Source organism: Dunckerocampus dactyliophorus, chromosome 14 (genome assembly GCF_027744805.1).
Source record: "Dunckerocampus dactyliophorus isolate RoL2022-P2 chromosome 14, RoL_Ddac_1.1, whole genome shotgun sequence".
NCBI classification, from domain to species: domain Eukaryota; kingdom Metazoa; phylum Chordata; class Actinopteri; order Syngnathiformes; family Syngnathidae; genus Dunckerocampus; species Dunckerocampus dactyliophorus.
The window spans coordinates 29,066,576-29,083,476 of NC_072832.1; positions in this window are offsets into that span (position 1 = coordinate 29,066,576).

The window sequence follows — 16,901 nt, forward strand, 5'->3', positions numbered from 1 at the left end:
CGGAGCCAGGACGAAAAGGCACGGTCACGGGAGTGAAATATGCGTGAGTGACTCCGTCAAGTTGAAAAAGGAGTCCTATCGGGGCCCTGGCGGGCAGACGCCGAGGTGCACCAGCAAACACAAAATCACCGGCTGGGAAGGTAAACTATACTGGCCGGGGAAAAATACATACACCAGGGGTGTCCAAAATGTTTCCACGGTGTCATAGGCACGCCAGGGCACCAGTTGGTTTCCTTGTGACTAGGTCCGGTGTATTTGTGTTGTACTTTGCTGTTTATTACATTTGTCTTTTGATATCATTGTGGACACTTAGAACATTAAAACGGGAGAAACACGAGGGAAAACGAGATTTGAGAGAAATATGAGAAGACAACGAGGACAACAGGATACGTTGTTGGGATCGGGCGATCGGAAGTTTTTATTTTGAAAATCACATATGGAATAAAAGAATTGAATAAATGTACAGCAAAAGATGTGGAACGGATGGGGGGGGTAGGACTAATAAGTTTTGCTTCTTCCTGCACCTTTTGGACATGTGGAACTGTGACTGTGATGCATTCCATTTTATTTTGTATGCATGTTCAAATAAAATTAAACCATTACGATAGCAAAAAATAAATGGATATAATAAAGTTGTTACATTCTAACTTATCATTATTCATGTGAACGCACATTTCTCCTGTTGCTGCTGTGTTGGGCAATGTAAGACTAAGGTCTTCCATAGAGGCCTTTTTGTGAGTGCAGATAGGGTGACGTGACAAATTTATAATTTTATTTTTGTAAATGTCCAACTTTTTTCTCCTAAGCAAAGAGGGGTTGGGATAGGAAAGTGCCAAAAAAACATTAATTAGAGATGAAAAAGTACACCTCAAAACCTACACTGACTTCATCCACCAGTACAAAATTGCCTTAAACTTTGGTCCGTCCTCCTACTTTTCACACAGGGATTTTGGCTATTTTACTTATGTATAGTTTTGAAATGTTAGTCTCCCAGTATGAATGGGTGAACACCGCTGGATACAATGCAAAAAAGAAAAGAAAGGAAAACACAAGAAAGAATTAGAATAAGAACAGAGTGGCAGGGACTTTGCTAGGAGTTTTCCTTCATTTATTTATTCTTTTATGACCAAAAAAGCCATCTACAAACGAAAAGGTGAGTTCATGCATGTACAGATTGAACGACCCGTCTGACCCAGTTGTCAAGTTACATAAATAAAACTATACAGCAAAAATAAGGTAAAGTTTAAAAATTTAAATTAAAAAAAATCATTTAAAAATGCCAAGTTAAATGGAAAAAAGGTTTAAAAAGATAATTAAAAGCCCAAGATTATTTTTGCATGATTATTCTTTGCCACCCGGCGTAAGAAAAGCATGAAGGTTATGAGTCCTTGTTAACTTTAATAGACTCCCCGCCGCCACCCCAGAATGGAGAATGGAATCCTCATCGACTTTAGTCAAAAATTGCATTAGTTTGAAGGCTTTCCGTTAAGTAGGATTCTTTATTTAGAAATGCAATATTTTCTGAATTATTCAATGAGTTGGTTGGACTCTTTTTTTCAAGTTCTTGACTTAACCCAAAGGTTTCATGATGGTTTGAAAAATGTTAAAGGTGAACAAGATATTATGATAAATTATTTATTATGATAAATTATTATTAGATCTGGTACGGCCACCACTGGCCACCCCGTAGCTCCGCCACTGCTTTTGGAGCGTCTATTAGAGCAATTAATAGCTGAGTGTGCCGAGGACATGTTTTCAATGCGTGCAGAATAAAGCAAGTCTTTATTTTCAACTATAACGATGACTGACCGCGTTTAGCATAGTGCAAATTTCCAGTTAAGATATATTAGTATTTGTTGAATGGGTAGCAGGAAAAAACATAGAGTGTGAAATGACAAAGATGTAGATACTATTATATTATTATATTATATATAAATAAATATATATACTGTATGTTTCTAGACAAGCTGAGCAGCAGCTCCAGTGATGACGTCCAAGAAAAGAAGTCCTAATTAAAGGCGATGTGGTGGTGAGGGTTGGAGACTGACTATAAGACACATTAACGCAATAAGACTGCGGACAGATCAAGATGGAGAGGAGGCGCTTCATCTTTATGTTGTTATATAGTTAATAATAATAATATAACATGTTTATGTTGTTATATAGTTACCACCCCCAAATGCAAATGCTTAACCGTTTTGAAAATGAAAACTTGACAAAAGTGAAATGCGAAAGAATACCGGCCTTACCTTATTGAGTTCAAATCAGAAGATGTCAGTGATTTGGGGAGAAGCAAACGTCACAAAAGGCACATTTTTTGGAAACATCAAAGACTAACGTGTGTATATCATATATGATACATGTTGGGATTCCTTGGCGTGGAACACCGACTTGACTCGCTCCTGCAACAAAGGCGCATACGCTCGTCTCTCATTACCTGGTGACTTTGACCAAATGAGCCCAAATCCTATCCAGGATTAGTACTGAATGTTATTGAAGTTCTAAATATCTTTTATTCTACGCACTAAGCATATTTTACAGATTCGCAGTGGAGCTTTCGGAAAGGTTCACCACTGTTCCATGTTTTCGCTGTCCGGTGGTGTATTATAAAAAGATATACAGGTAACATTCAAGGTCATCTAGACCGCCGCTGAAGGTGGAAAAACTAACACAGGAATACAATTGTATTATGTTGCTGTGATGCAAACATTGTGCTAACATTATAAGGGTGGGATACCACATACCAGGGAAACTAGATTATAGGACGCCATCTCGATGTCGGCCGTAAAAGCCTATTATTAGTATGAACATTTGCTCTTTTTTCCCATTTTTGTTGTTGTTTTTTGAAATTTTCCAAAGATTTCAACTTTTTTCTTAAATAATTTTCTTCTTGTAATATTATGACTTCATTCCCATAATATTTTGAATTTATTGCCACATTGTTATACTTTTCCTCAACCTAATTTTCTAAAAATTACAACTTTATTAGGCAATCCTAATTAAAATCTTAACAATTGCACCCCTAATCTAACTCCTAACCCTGATCCTAACCCTTAATCTAACCCCTAACTCTGATCCGAGCCCTGATCCTAACCCTTAATTAAAAAGAGTCGCCAGATGCGTGAATATGAGGAATACATTTTATATAAAGTTAGAAAATCGGGGTATGTGTATGTCAATCATCGGGCAGAGCGCCATTCACACAGGACAGATCCAAAATCAGAGAGACTATTTTGCTTGGTTATTCAGACATCTTGGATTACTCACCAAATTTTGCTATACTTAGTTTAATATATATATATATATGTATATATATATATATATATATATATATTGCATGATGCATACAGAAAAACCTGACATATAAGATAAATGGCATTATACGAAAAAAACGGAATTATATGTACTTTTCAAAAATAGATACACTTGGAACAAGACTTGTGCTCATGTGTGTCTCAATAAATGTCTTCCATCACGAGGATCAGAGTGACATTTTCTTTATATAAAACTCAAAAACTCAAAATTGTTCAAATAATAAGTGGTTAACTTTTTTTTTACACTATAACTTATAACTTGCGCAAATTCGGGCAAGAGTTCTTTTGAACGCACAACATGAATTCTTCCAAACACACACACACACACACACACACACACACACACACACACGCAGCACAGATATTCAGCTGAATTATCCTGTGCGCCATAGGTCTGTTTTTATTTTCAGTCTCAGAAGTTTCAATTGTAAGATTTTGCACATTTAGTGCTCCCCATTCCCACTCACGTGCAAGTCCATAAGAAATTTGTTATGATTTATTCCGCCACCTGCTTTGGCCCAGCAAAGTGCACTATATTCGGACACAGTGGAGTCCCCACGCTAGTAAATCTTTTTAAATTGTGGTTGTATATTTTCAGCGGTGACCAGAAAGTTGGCTAAATTGTTTCCATTGCGCAGTTCAATGGAATTGTAAACTAAAAATTTAATTAGAGGTTAAAAGGCTTATAAATTGATGAAAAAAACCGGAAAAAAACGCATGCTGGCTTTTTGCACATTTGGAACTTAATGAGGTTTTAAGTAGAGCTACAATATGCAAAAACAAGAAGGGGGAGTGAGACAAAAAGCATTTTGAAAAAGTAATTTATGATATTGTCATTAAAAGCAAGAATAAAACATCTACAGATTGTAGTGACTTAACACGAACCGCTGTGATTGGTTGGTTGGCAGACGCTACAGGAGTAAGCAAGCTACAGCGACATTGTTGTTATTATTGTTATTTTCCATGATGACGTAGTGTATTATTGATGCTTTGTGACTGTGCTCCGACCCTAGTAGATGGATGGATAAATGAGTTTGCAGATAAAGTTATAATGCTACGAGAATAAAATCAAACGTGAAGGTATAAAGAAATAAAAAGCCCTTCCAAAAAAGTCTTAACTACTTGTAGTCAATGGTAGTCAAGGTAACAGAATTGAAAAACTGAGTAGATATCGCTGCCAGTTAGGAGCCTAATTTATTGGAATAAAATCCACAGTCAGGTTAGAGGATACAATATTGTGTTGAGACTGGATCAGTAGTGCATTTGCTGGTTTCAGCCAAATCACATGCATCAATTTTACACAACGAATCGTGTTAATAATAAATAATTATATTCATTATTCATTAAAAATAATATTTATTTTAAAAAATACGAGTTCGCGATGCCATGATAAATCGATTATCTATCAATCTCAATTTTTTGGGGCGCAACCCACTGTTTGAGAATCACTGGTTGTAGGGTGATGTGCCATGAATCGTGGCGGGAATCAAATCGTTATTAAAACGAATCGAATGTCACCTCTCTGCTGGGGAAGGAGCCTGAGCACAGAAAATCCTGGACTCCAAAGTGTTTCAATATAACAAGTAAAACTGGATTCGCTGATCCAACCTGTTTACACATACACACGACTCTACTGCCTAGCTAGCCGCTCTGTGTCTTCACCAAACAGCTCCGGAAGCAAATAGACCTAGGGTGGCACTGTGAGCATTTCACTGATGGCTACTATGAAGGAACACCTTTACAAGAAGCATTTGGTTTAAAATAAACACATTTTGAAAAAGGATGTTATTATTATTATTCTGCTGCATAAGCAAGGCCTCTCGCAGCGTCGCAAGAGGCCTTGCTTAACAGATTTTCTGTGCAATAACTACTGTCAGGGGAACTTGCCCCCAACCACCAAGGAACTAACAAAATGACACAGAAAACAAGATTTGAGATTTTCTCGCGCGCGAGGAGGGAGCGTCCGTGCCACACTGCAACACTCTCTAGTGGGACACTCTCTTCGCGCTTCTTTTATTGTCATAGGTGGGTGGTACCACAGGAATGGATGTAGTGTGTTCAGTTACGTTATCAGTCACGATCAGTTCAAGAAGTGGACTGACAGAGAAAACAGCTGACTTTACACGCTGGTGGAATGTGCCCCATGACCTTTATATGGCCCATTTCTTCCCCAAGCCCATGCACGGGGGTCAACCATGGTCTTATCTCACACCCAAGGTGCAAGGGGGGAAGCACTTAGGTCAACTCAACTGCTTTTCCTCAGTCCACTTCACAACACTATTGAACAAACAAAAGTCACAGTTAATGTTTGATCAACTTCAGATAACAACATAATGAGCATATACATACATTGGTAAGAAAATCCTTAACAACTACCAAAGTATTACATATATAAATAAGGATTCACAAAACAAACAGTGTTTGGACCTCAAACAATCTTGTGATGTTTAGTTTAGAAAACCCCAGACAACTTAGGGGCTATCCACAGGTCAAAATGGCAAAGTATTTTATCGTTTCAGCCTCCCATCCATAACATTTATTTTTCAAACTAAATGTATGATTCTGTTTTTTACTAAAACTTTTGGAACACCTCACCAGGGAGGCGTCCGGGATTTCTCGTAAATGTATTTACGACTATTTACGAGAATAAAGTCGTCACTTTTAATAAATGTTATAAGTTCATTAATGCATTTTATTTTCGTGGTTGCCGATACAATGGATTTATTATTTACCGTATTTGTTTTGAGCCATGGAAATTTATGAGAACATGCACCATTCCCTACGTGCTGCCCTTTTGTAGTGAAATACGTACTGTATTTTTATACCTATGTCTGATTTCTTTATTTACATATTTTAACTTGCAAAATTGCCACAAATGCTGAAATGCAAATGCGCTGTGATCCACTGTACTTGGTGACCCGTATTTCAAATTAACATTCTGAGCTATTGAGTTGTCGAACATTGTTTATGTTGTTATATAGTTAATAATAAACAGTGAGACGGGTGGCCAACAGGCTGGCAGGACTGACCACGCTGGGCAACAACTCTATTGTGACCACCCGCACGGGCAAAGTTCAGTCAAGGAGAACTTGTTCACACTTTTTTTTACTAAGGGGGAGCTGACCAAAAATAGACTGAAGGGTATGATGACATGTAATACTTAACAGTATTTTGGCCAGTTCAAGAGGTATACCTTTACGATGTGAAAGTGCAAGACAATTATAGACAAGCACTATGAGTTGATCCATAAGAAAAATATGTATAATTGTAAGCCAATAAAACTATAATATTACGGGAAAGAACATGTAATTTTATGTGAATTTTATGTGAAAATTCAGAGAAAAAAATCATAGTTTTACAGTAATACCATTGCAATAGTCCAAGAAATAATTATTTTCCAAGAATAAAATAAAGCGTATATAGTTGCCACATTAGCCTGCCTTTGCTGGGTTCTGTGTATTCCCATAATAACATTATATTAATAATTTTTCCTCATAATATTACAAGTTGATGCTCATAAAACTGAAAGACAGAGATTCAATTTCCACACGGTATCAAAGATCTTGATCTGAATTCAACTTAATAAAATTTGTGATTAAATTATTTAATTTAAAATATATTTATAACTTGACTAATTTCAAAATGTATTAAATTAGACATGACTTGCTGCAGATACCGGTACCAAATGACCCACGGCCCGGTACCGGGCCGCTGGGTTCTTCAACAGGACAACGCTGCAGTTCACAATGCTGGCTTGACCAAGCACTTCATCAGGCTATGGTGGTAATTGCCTAATTTGTTGTAATTACTGTGTTGCAACATGACTCCCTTAATAACAGAACGCTTTCGTTTTAAAAACTGCATTTTGTGTTCAGTTGTGTTGTCATTGAATAACATTTCAATTTGTTTGATGATCTGAAACATTTAAGTGTGACAAACATGCAAAAAAATAAGAAATCAGAAAGGGGGCACGCACTTTTTCACACCACTGTATATAAGTGAATGGCAACAACCATCCACGCTCACATGCATAGAAATGGAGCGCTTGATTGAGTTCGTGATGATGTCATACTGTCATTGTCGTTTGTCACAAAGCATACAAACAATGGCACAATGAAAAGGTGCAATTGCATCTTGCAGATAGCAAGCCACATAAGGGACTACCACTCCTCTCCTTTTTTTTTCTTTTTTTTTTGACCGGTTTGGTGGTGGGTCAGTGATCCACCACCAAACCGGTCATGCCGAATGACATGTAAATTTGCTGGGGGGGATTTTTCAGTGGCTGCTCTCCCGGTACTCCGGTTTCAATACATGTACCAATTGTTATAGGGGGTACATGAATAAAAATGAAAAACAATGACTGCCTAACACTCACAAACTGAAATAGGCTGTTCATCAGCTGATTGGCGATTATATATCCAATCTCAATCTCCAATCTCAAGGTGATCACACTTTTACGACAAAGTATCAGAGATATTCCTGGAGAAGAAAGCGTCACCAACGCGCTTACGTCACCGAGGACGAAGAAGGAAGTGGATGTTTGAAGGTGCGGGACGAGGACTTTGTCCCCTCAATGCCAGTTGCAGTCAGTGACGGAGCCAGAAATTTTTCATTGTGGTGGCAATTATAACGACAGAAACATATAAAAATGGCTTACTAACAGTGGTACATGTATGCTGTACATTTGACCTGTGTTATCACGTATTTTTACATTTTTACAGACTGCTCCTGCAGTGCATCTTCCAAGACCTTAATATCATGGCGCAGTGCTCTGTTTTCTTCCCTAAGATTCTTGTTGTATAATGTACAGTAAATATTAAAAACTGTACATATTTGGCTCTGCAAGTGCATTTTTGCATCCATTTTTGCCACCCAACCACTAACTGTTTGTGTTTGACTCATATTAACTCACATTGATTCGGTCTGTTTAGGGCCTCAGTGATTACTTGATGACTGTAATCAAAACAACATCCGACTAAGAAAATAATCGGCTGGCATGTCTACAAAATTAACTTAAACTTCTATTTTTTGAGAGAAAAAAAATGGTCCGGAAGAAGCGTCATGCAGTCTCAGTCAAATGAAAAATATGTATCTCCATTTATTTTATTTTAATTGGAAAATCCAAATGCTTTTTGTTTTGTTTACAACAAATAGAAATATATCTTTGAAAATGTGCTGTTCTTTCCTCATTTATAGTTATTAGCCATTTTTTCCAGTAAAAAAACATTAATTTTTGTCTCTTAAAAATGAAAACCCCAAGATACTTGAACTCCTCCACCTGGGGCAGAGACCGTCCCTAAAGCGACGGAGACGAGCTCTCGTGCCACGTACCTTGACTTTCCTAAAAGCTTGTTGATGGGCCTTCACTCTGGCTTGACGGCATATCTGCAATGCCTGAATGACAGATTCTGGAGCCTCAGATACTGGAGGTAGAAATCGCACTCAAAGATCCCTCCTCACGTCGTCGTCGCTGCGACGCCAATAAAGGACACACAAAGCGTCGGCTACTGCTGTAGCCCTCTGTACCAATACTAATTGTTTTCGGAAGTGTCATGGTCGCCTGATGGTTATCAACATGCTGACAATCTCTACACTGGTGGTCCAATTCCTATATGCTGTAAAGTTAATGTGTATTCCGGGATCGACGCCTTTGATCGCCTCATGGCCTGTTTGTCATTGGATGTACAAAAATGGATCATAAATGACATCTAACGACACATGCAGTCATGTTCAGACAGAAATTTTAAAAATACCATGTTAAACGCCAAACGCACCATCGAGGTTTAAGCTCTAAATATGCTTTACAAAATTATTAAACACACTTTAAATAAAACAGTGAGCGCATCGTTTGCCTAAGGGCTAGCCTGCATGCCTTTAGGATGTCTCTTCCCCTCTCTCTGCACCGACACTATTGGACAAACTAGTCACACACACGCACGCACACACACACACACACACACACACACGCTGTCCCCATCATAAAAAATTACATTTAACTATAGTTACACAGAAGACAAAACTCATACTGTGTTTACTTAGACCACACATAAGATCTTTGACTGGCATTTTTGAAGAAGGTCCTGAAAAACACCAGTCCTCCTGTCATCAAAAGTTCTTTGATTTGCATTTTTTGCAGCATGTTCCTAAAGGTCTTACGGTCACTCAAAGCGGGAAGGGAGATTGAATGCGAGTGGATATTATTTAAAAAATTTTGAAGAATCTTTGCTCCTAATGGCAAAAACACACTCTCTCCCCCCACCTTACCCCTATTAAAATTAGGGTTGGGCGATATGGACCTTAGCGCAGGAGCGCGGTGGCGTCTGCTTTGTTCATCCAAGATAACATTAACTCCGCGCAGATACAGTCTGCATTGTGTATAATGTCTGTGTCTGTACTGTTCCTTAGTATTACCATATTTAATGTATTGTGTGGAGATATGGGGAGGGACGGTGCGGATTCATTCTCACGCCTGTCTTTCTTTATAATGCAGTTTGTTAGTGCATATTAAAGTCATGAGATTTGTTTGGAACTTTGAAATAATTTTGTAAAGTTAAATTAAAAACTCATATAATAGCTCCATGAATTTTTTCAGCCTTCATCTTACTGCAGACATGGAATAACACCCCTAGAATGTAAGTTGATCAGGTTCACTTGTTTTAGTTTTTTTAAATATAGGAAACAATATAATAAAAAAATGTAGAAATCTACAACGTAGCTCATATTTTTTTTTTTTTTTTTGCATTCTTGTGTTTCATATGATATTAAAAATGGCCGTAAATGTCCGCTCAGCACAAATAAAATAAGATTTTCAGACATGTGTGCCATCTCTTAACTTGATTTAAATTTTCATCCTGGTTTTGTCAAATTCAACCGATCCCCGCAAATATTATTAATTTATTCTCATAAAATTACAACTTTCTTTTCTTTTTAGAATACGATTTTTATCCATTTATGATGTTGCTATTATTATTATCACTATTTCAACTTTCATATTATGCATTTTCTTCTTATAAATATGACTTTATTGCCATAATATTTTGACTTTATTCTCATAACAGATTCCTGGCATGTCTGGCATGCTTTTTTTATTTTTTCACTGTGATGCCAATTAGTCGTAGTTCTGAAGTAAAGGAGATGTCACGATTACAATTTAGTCATAAATTAGCTGCACAGCTGTACAGTAAATTTGAACCCATGATAAAACTATTTTGAACTTTCATTTGACAAAACATAATTACAGTAGTTATATTACCTTTCAAAATTCATTTTGTGAATTTTCCACCCCACAGGGGTGTGTGCTGAGTCCACTCCTCTACACGCTCTTCACCTACGATTGCGTGGCCTCCCACAACAACACCAGCATCATTAAATTTGCGTTAATCATGTTATTTTGAACTAAAAGGTGTCAATGGGAACACGCACACACACACACACACACACACTGGTCACTTGGCCGCAATAATTCATTGCGTTGAACTTGTGAATTGAATGATAGTGACGTGTACGGAAAGAGACCGGATGTTTTTTTCCCCACGCGTCACCGTCCTTGTTGATCTGTGACTCCATGCGCGCCCATCTCACAGCCGCTATACACAAGGCTACTTTTGTGTGTGAGCGCAATAAATATCAGTTCTCCAATACCAATGTTCCCAATACTGGTATTGATTGTTATATTAAAATATCGATATGATGATTTTTATTTGAACATGTATAAAAGTTACAATGGAATACATCAAGCTAGAGCGACTAGGCCACCGCTACGTTGAAACGCCACGGGGGAGCAAGAGCGAATCGGGGGGGGGACTTCATGTCAGCCGACTGATGTCACGTGACATCTGAAAAGTGACGTTTATGCGATCGACGGGAAAAATTGGTTAAAATTCGGTTAGCGTCTGTTTCGGTCTCAGTTACTGGAACAAATATAGATTACAGTACATACATTCATACATACATATCTCGTCACGTTTCATCATTTTCAAGCCTGGCTCCACGTATTGATGGGTCTTTTCATCATTTTCATCATCATCACACATTTCAAATCACTTAACAATAAAGTGCTTACAGTAATCTTTCATTTATCATGGTTCATTGGTTCCAGACCCTGTTGATGGCTTTGTAAACTTTCCCCATTTGCCCCTTGGTTCGCTTTCTTTAAATCTCTGAACACAAACTATTACTATTATTAAATATCCCAATTTTATTCTATTAATAAGCTGACATTTTTCAAAAAAAAGAAAACATTCATGGTGTTTCCTGGGTTCCTTGTAAGTGTGTGCGCGCCCATACCATTAGATCCCACGTCTGTGTAGGCTCTCAGTCGTACAGGAGTTGTCCATCGAGGAAAAGGCTTCTTGAGACGTCATCTGTACTTCTGTGAAGAAGGTGTCGGACGTTTCGCTCCTCATCCAAAGAGCTTCGTCAGCGAACTAATAAGTGCTGGTAGCTTAGGCCTTAAATACAGTAAGAGTGGGCGGAATTGGTGTGCCAACACCCTCCTCCTATAGAGATGCACAGTGGTTCTCAACACATTGGACTATGAAGAAAAAATAACAAGTCTAATTAGTGATGCCAACACATATGAGCAACTTAAAAGGGACCCATCCAGTAGGTATAAGAAAGAAATCATACACTGTCTCCAAAAGTTAGAGAAGGAAGAACTAATTGACAGACAGATGTATCATAGGTTATACCCTGGGGAGGCTACACCATGTATCTATGGCCTTCCAAAAATCCACAAGGAAGGGTTTCCCCTCAGACCCATTGTCTGTAGCATTGACTCTACCACGTACAATGTAGCTAAATATGTAAAAACAGTCTTATCCCCTTTGGTAGGCAACACTGATCATCATATAGAGAACACAAAAGGGTTTGTGGCGAGCATCAAAGACCTCAGATTGGAGCCAGAGGAAACTTTGGTGTCTTATGATGTGACTTCACTTTTCACATCTGTCCCCACCTCAGCAGCAGTCTCGGTGGTGAGGAAGAGACTGCTCGAGGACTCAACTCTGCATCGGAGAACAAAACTTAGTGCTGACCACATCTGCCAATTACTGGAAATTTGCCTTAACACTACATATTTTCAGTTTAGAGGGGAAATTTTACAGACAAATTCATGGTTGTGCTATGGGCTCACCAGTCTCACCCATAGTGGCGAATCTGTACATGGAAGAGATGGAGAAACAGGCTCTCACATTCTTCTCAGGGACAAAACCAAGGCACTGGTTTAGATATGTGGATGACACCTTTGTCATAATCAAAAAACAAGAAATTCAGTCTTTCACAGATCATATCAATGCGGTGGACACCAATATCAAATTTACTCGCGAGGACGCTAAAGAGAACCAACTAGCCTTCTTAGACTGCAAGGTAATTATAGGAGAGGACAGACAGCTACTTACAGAGGTCTTTAGAAAGGCCACACACACTGACCAATACCTGCTTTTTGAATCAAACCATCCACTACAACATAAACTAGGGGTTATTAGGACCCTCCAACATAGAGCGGAACAAATACCAACTAGTGCTGAGGGAAGGAAAAAGGAGACACAACATGTCCACAGAGCGCTCTCAACCTGTGGGTACCCGCGGTGGGCTTTTAACAAATGTCAAAAGAAGAGAGTAGGGAAAGAAACCCAAAAGCCCACAGAAGCAAAAAGGAGAGGAGTGGTAGTCCCTTATGTAGCGGGGGTCTCCGAAAAACTCCAGAGGATCTTATGGCAACACAAAATTCCTACCTATTTCAAACCAGTAAATACCCTGAGACAAAAATTAGTGCATCCTAAAGACAAGGCTCCAAACCAAAAACAAAGCAATGTGGTCTATTCCATCCACTGTAAAGATGAGGAATGCAAAGAGCACTACATTGGGGAAACTAAGCAAATGCTCCAAAAAAGGCTTTATCAACATCGCAGGGAAAATTCTAGTGGTCCTCAATCAGCAGTACATCTACACCTGAAAGCTACCAATCACTCTTTTCAGGACAGCGAGGTAAAGATTTTGGCCAAAGAAAACAGATGGTTTGAAAGAGGAGTAAAGGAAGCTATTTTTGTCAAACAACAGAACCCATCATTGAATCGGAATGGTGGTTTGAGGTTTAATTTGGACCCTGTGTTCAGCAGGTTACTGAGACCAAAACCCACAGCTCTTAGTCTTGCAAATGAGGTGGAGCCAGGGCCGAGCCAGAACAATAGATGCTAACGAGCCAGGATCAGAGTCGTTCATACCCTATTCAGGGAGCGACACTTCCCTTTTATCGAAGGTGTTAATAACAGGATAGGATTATACCACTACTCCGCCCAGGCTTAGTGTAACGAACCAATAGGAGGAGGGTGTTGGCACACCAATTCCGCCCACTCTTACTGTATTTAAGGCCTAAGCTACCAGCACTTATTAGTTCGCTGACGAAGCTCTTCAGATGAGGAGCGAAACGTCCGACACCTTCTTCACAGAAGTACAGATGACGTCTCAAGAAGCCTTTTCCTCATTAGATCCCACATTTATTCACCTTTACCTTTTCCCAGAACCCACTGAAGCAGGATATTGTGCGGCCCGGGTTCGTTTGCGGTCCACAGCAGTTTTTTTTTAATTGGCCAATTGTGTGCGCAATTATCTGCATACTTAGTGGACATACAGTGTAGTAGGTAGCTCAACAGATATTAAACTTTAAGGTGCCCGAACAAAACGCTTGTGTGTGTGTGTGTGTGTGTGTGCAGGAATGGTTGTCTTCTGAAAAAAGTCTGGGATTGAATGAGTCAATAACTACAAAAAATATCACACGTAAATATTTCAGTTAATCAAACAAATTTAGGAAAAACCATGATAGAGTATAGACACGAAATTCGAAGTGGGAAAATTTTGGACACCCTTGGTCTACATTAAAGGCATGTTTTTGTAGTTTGAGCATAGAAAACATGTTTATGACTTTAGAACGATGTGTGATACGTTCAACAATTTCTCACCTACAGGGCCAGGACACATACGTCAGAATGCGTCATTGTCCGAGAAGTGTTTCTTGTGAGTGGTAATATGGCGGCCGTGCGGCTATATATATATACACACACACACACATATATATATACACACACACACATATATATATACGAATCGTCCTCCGGAGGCCACTTGGCCCTCCAAGTGCGGCCAGAGCCTCTGTATTATAATCTATTCGAGGGTTGATAAATGCTCAAGCCTAAACACTTTGGTTGTACTTCACCTGCAACAAGTACCTGAAGGTGATATTGTGCAGATAATAAATAACTTTATTGTGTAGCAATGGTCAATCGAGAAGAGAAGGAAGAAACGAACCAGTGGAAAAATTCCAAGCTGTCGTATCGGGTTCATTTAAGGTTACTTTTGCTTCATGGAAGACAGGCATGTGACAGATCTCAGACATTTGGCAGGGTGAAAAAAAAAGAATAGATTTGGAGTGCTGTTGGAGTATAAAAAGAGCAAACTGTTAGACCACTGAACACGCCCGTACGCCTCTCCGCAAGCTGAACCCCTGACCACCTCCTCACTTTTGATTGTGATATTTGCACAGTTTTGGTGTTGCTGTTCACTCCTGCTGGATGGACTTTGAACTTCCTCCGATGTAGGAATAATTGACTTCATCTTACATCTTTTAGTCCAGCACCTTCTTAGGAACCTACCCTGGCGTTGAAGGAGACGAGGTCCAAATTTCTTTTTGAAAAAGAATACCATTTTCTTATTCTGTTGGCAGATTAGCTGAATGTTCCATTTCTGCTGTTGTTTTTTTGGCACCGGGCGGCCCGCCCTGGCCCGCCGAGTTGACGTACGATCGCACCACCCCGCTGATGTTGACCGTTTGGATGTTTAACTGATGTGTTTTCGAAGTGTTCCTCTAACTTTTTTGGGCAGTATAGTTGCAATAAAAAAACAGCCGTGGGCTTTGGACACCCCTGGTCTACTCCATACATTTTATCGATTGCCCCCGCTGCCCCACCCTTACTCTGCAGCTTTGGGCAAAAAGAACCCACCATGCGAGATGCAAAAGTCATGAGACACAGAACGTTGCAAATTTGGAAGGCTAGGTTGGGAAAAAGTTCATAAAAGTTCACCTTTTGCTCAAATAATTTTTGAAATTGTGGACCTGGGAGGGTGTGAAATTTAGAATCTGAACCCTGCAAAAAAATAAAGCATCAAAATCAATTTTGAGGAGTACAGGTGACTCCCTCCTCCTGCTTGTTTGGAGGCAAAAGACAAGGAAAACAGACACGCGATAAATCTTTGACATACATAAAAAAATGGCATTTTTGCACAGGAGGGGAAAAATGCTAATAGCCTAGCTATACTTATGTTTAAATATGCATGGAATATGGTCTTTTGGTCATTAAGGCGTTGACGTCACGGCTGTTGTCGTGGGTCTATAGGGATCTATTAATGTTAAAAAAACGTTTTTAGAAGGTCCTCTCTTATCTTGAAATTATTATTTATATATTATTTTACTTTGGTTTATTATATACCTTGAAGTTCTTATTGTTTGTCATGCTGTTATGACTTTCAAAAATAACATTTTTTCTTTAATAGTTCAACTCTATGCTACGTTGGTGTCGCCGGCTTCCTCGTTTGCATAATGCACAATTTAGGTTTTGTGGCTCCAAGTAGGTTTTAAGAATCAGTCTGCTGTTACCCCGTAACCTAAATTCGTTTCAGTGTGCAAAATTATTTGCCGTTTTGACCTGAATAACTTGAACCTTTCACTATCGTCGTGCGAGCAGACAGGATGAAGAGACGTGTCTGACACAAAGATAATACAATGTTAAGTACGTATGTGGCTCACCGTTGCTGCTAAGATGCACAGGTGGTCTCGCCATTTTGGTTTGCAGGTGCTATTTTTTTGTGTTATAAATTTTAAAAATGTGCGTGTGACTTACCTTTTAATAATGTTGTAGCGTCGCTTACAATCCTTATATGAGACAGGAACACACGTCTCTTTCCTGTGCGATAGGTAGCTAAGAATGCACGTAATTGGACGCACACGTGCACACACATAGTTTAGCTCCAAAAGTGAAAATTGTAAATAGTTAATGATGTTATATTTGTAAATAAATTTTACTTTCTGCCATGTAGGCTATTTTTGCCCAGTGTCTTTCTTATGGTCTAGCCAAATACCACCGAAAATAACAAATGCACTATGTCGTTGGAGGTTCTTACTGCATATGTGTGAGGACATGTACACATATCAGCAAAACACAGCCAAACTTCAAATGCTGCCGGCCAATGAAGCAAAGATCTTACCTAGGAAACTAACACGACGTCAGCAAATTCTTTCAGAATAAAAGTAAGTGTATTGACCTTGTATTATTCTTGAAACACACAGCCGTCTTTTTTCACATTTCGGGAGTCGGCCAGCAGTGCTGATCTTGTTTTCGTGAAGTGTATTCAGGAAAGCACCGAAATAGTTCAACGTTCTCATATCATCAGCAGAGCCAGGATCACTTCAATTCCCACCTAATAATTCAGAGGGAAGAAACCGCTATATAATTATTACAATATTGTAATTATTATAATAAATAATAATAACTAGTGCTGTCAATTGATAATTTTTTTAATCAAGTTAATCACATG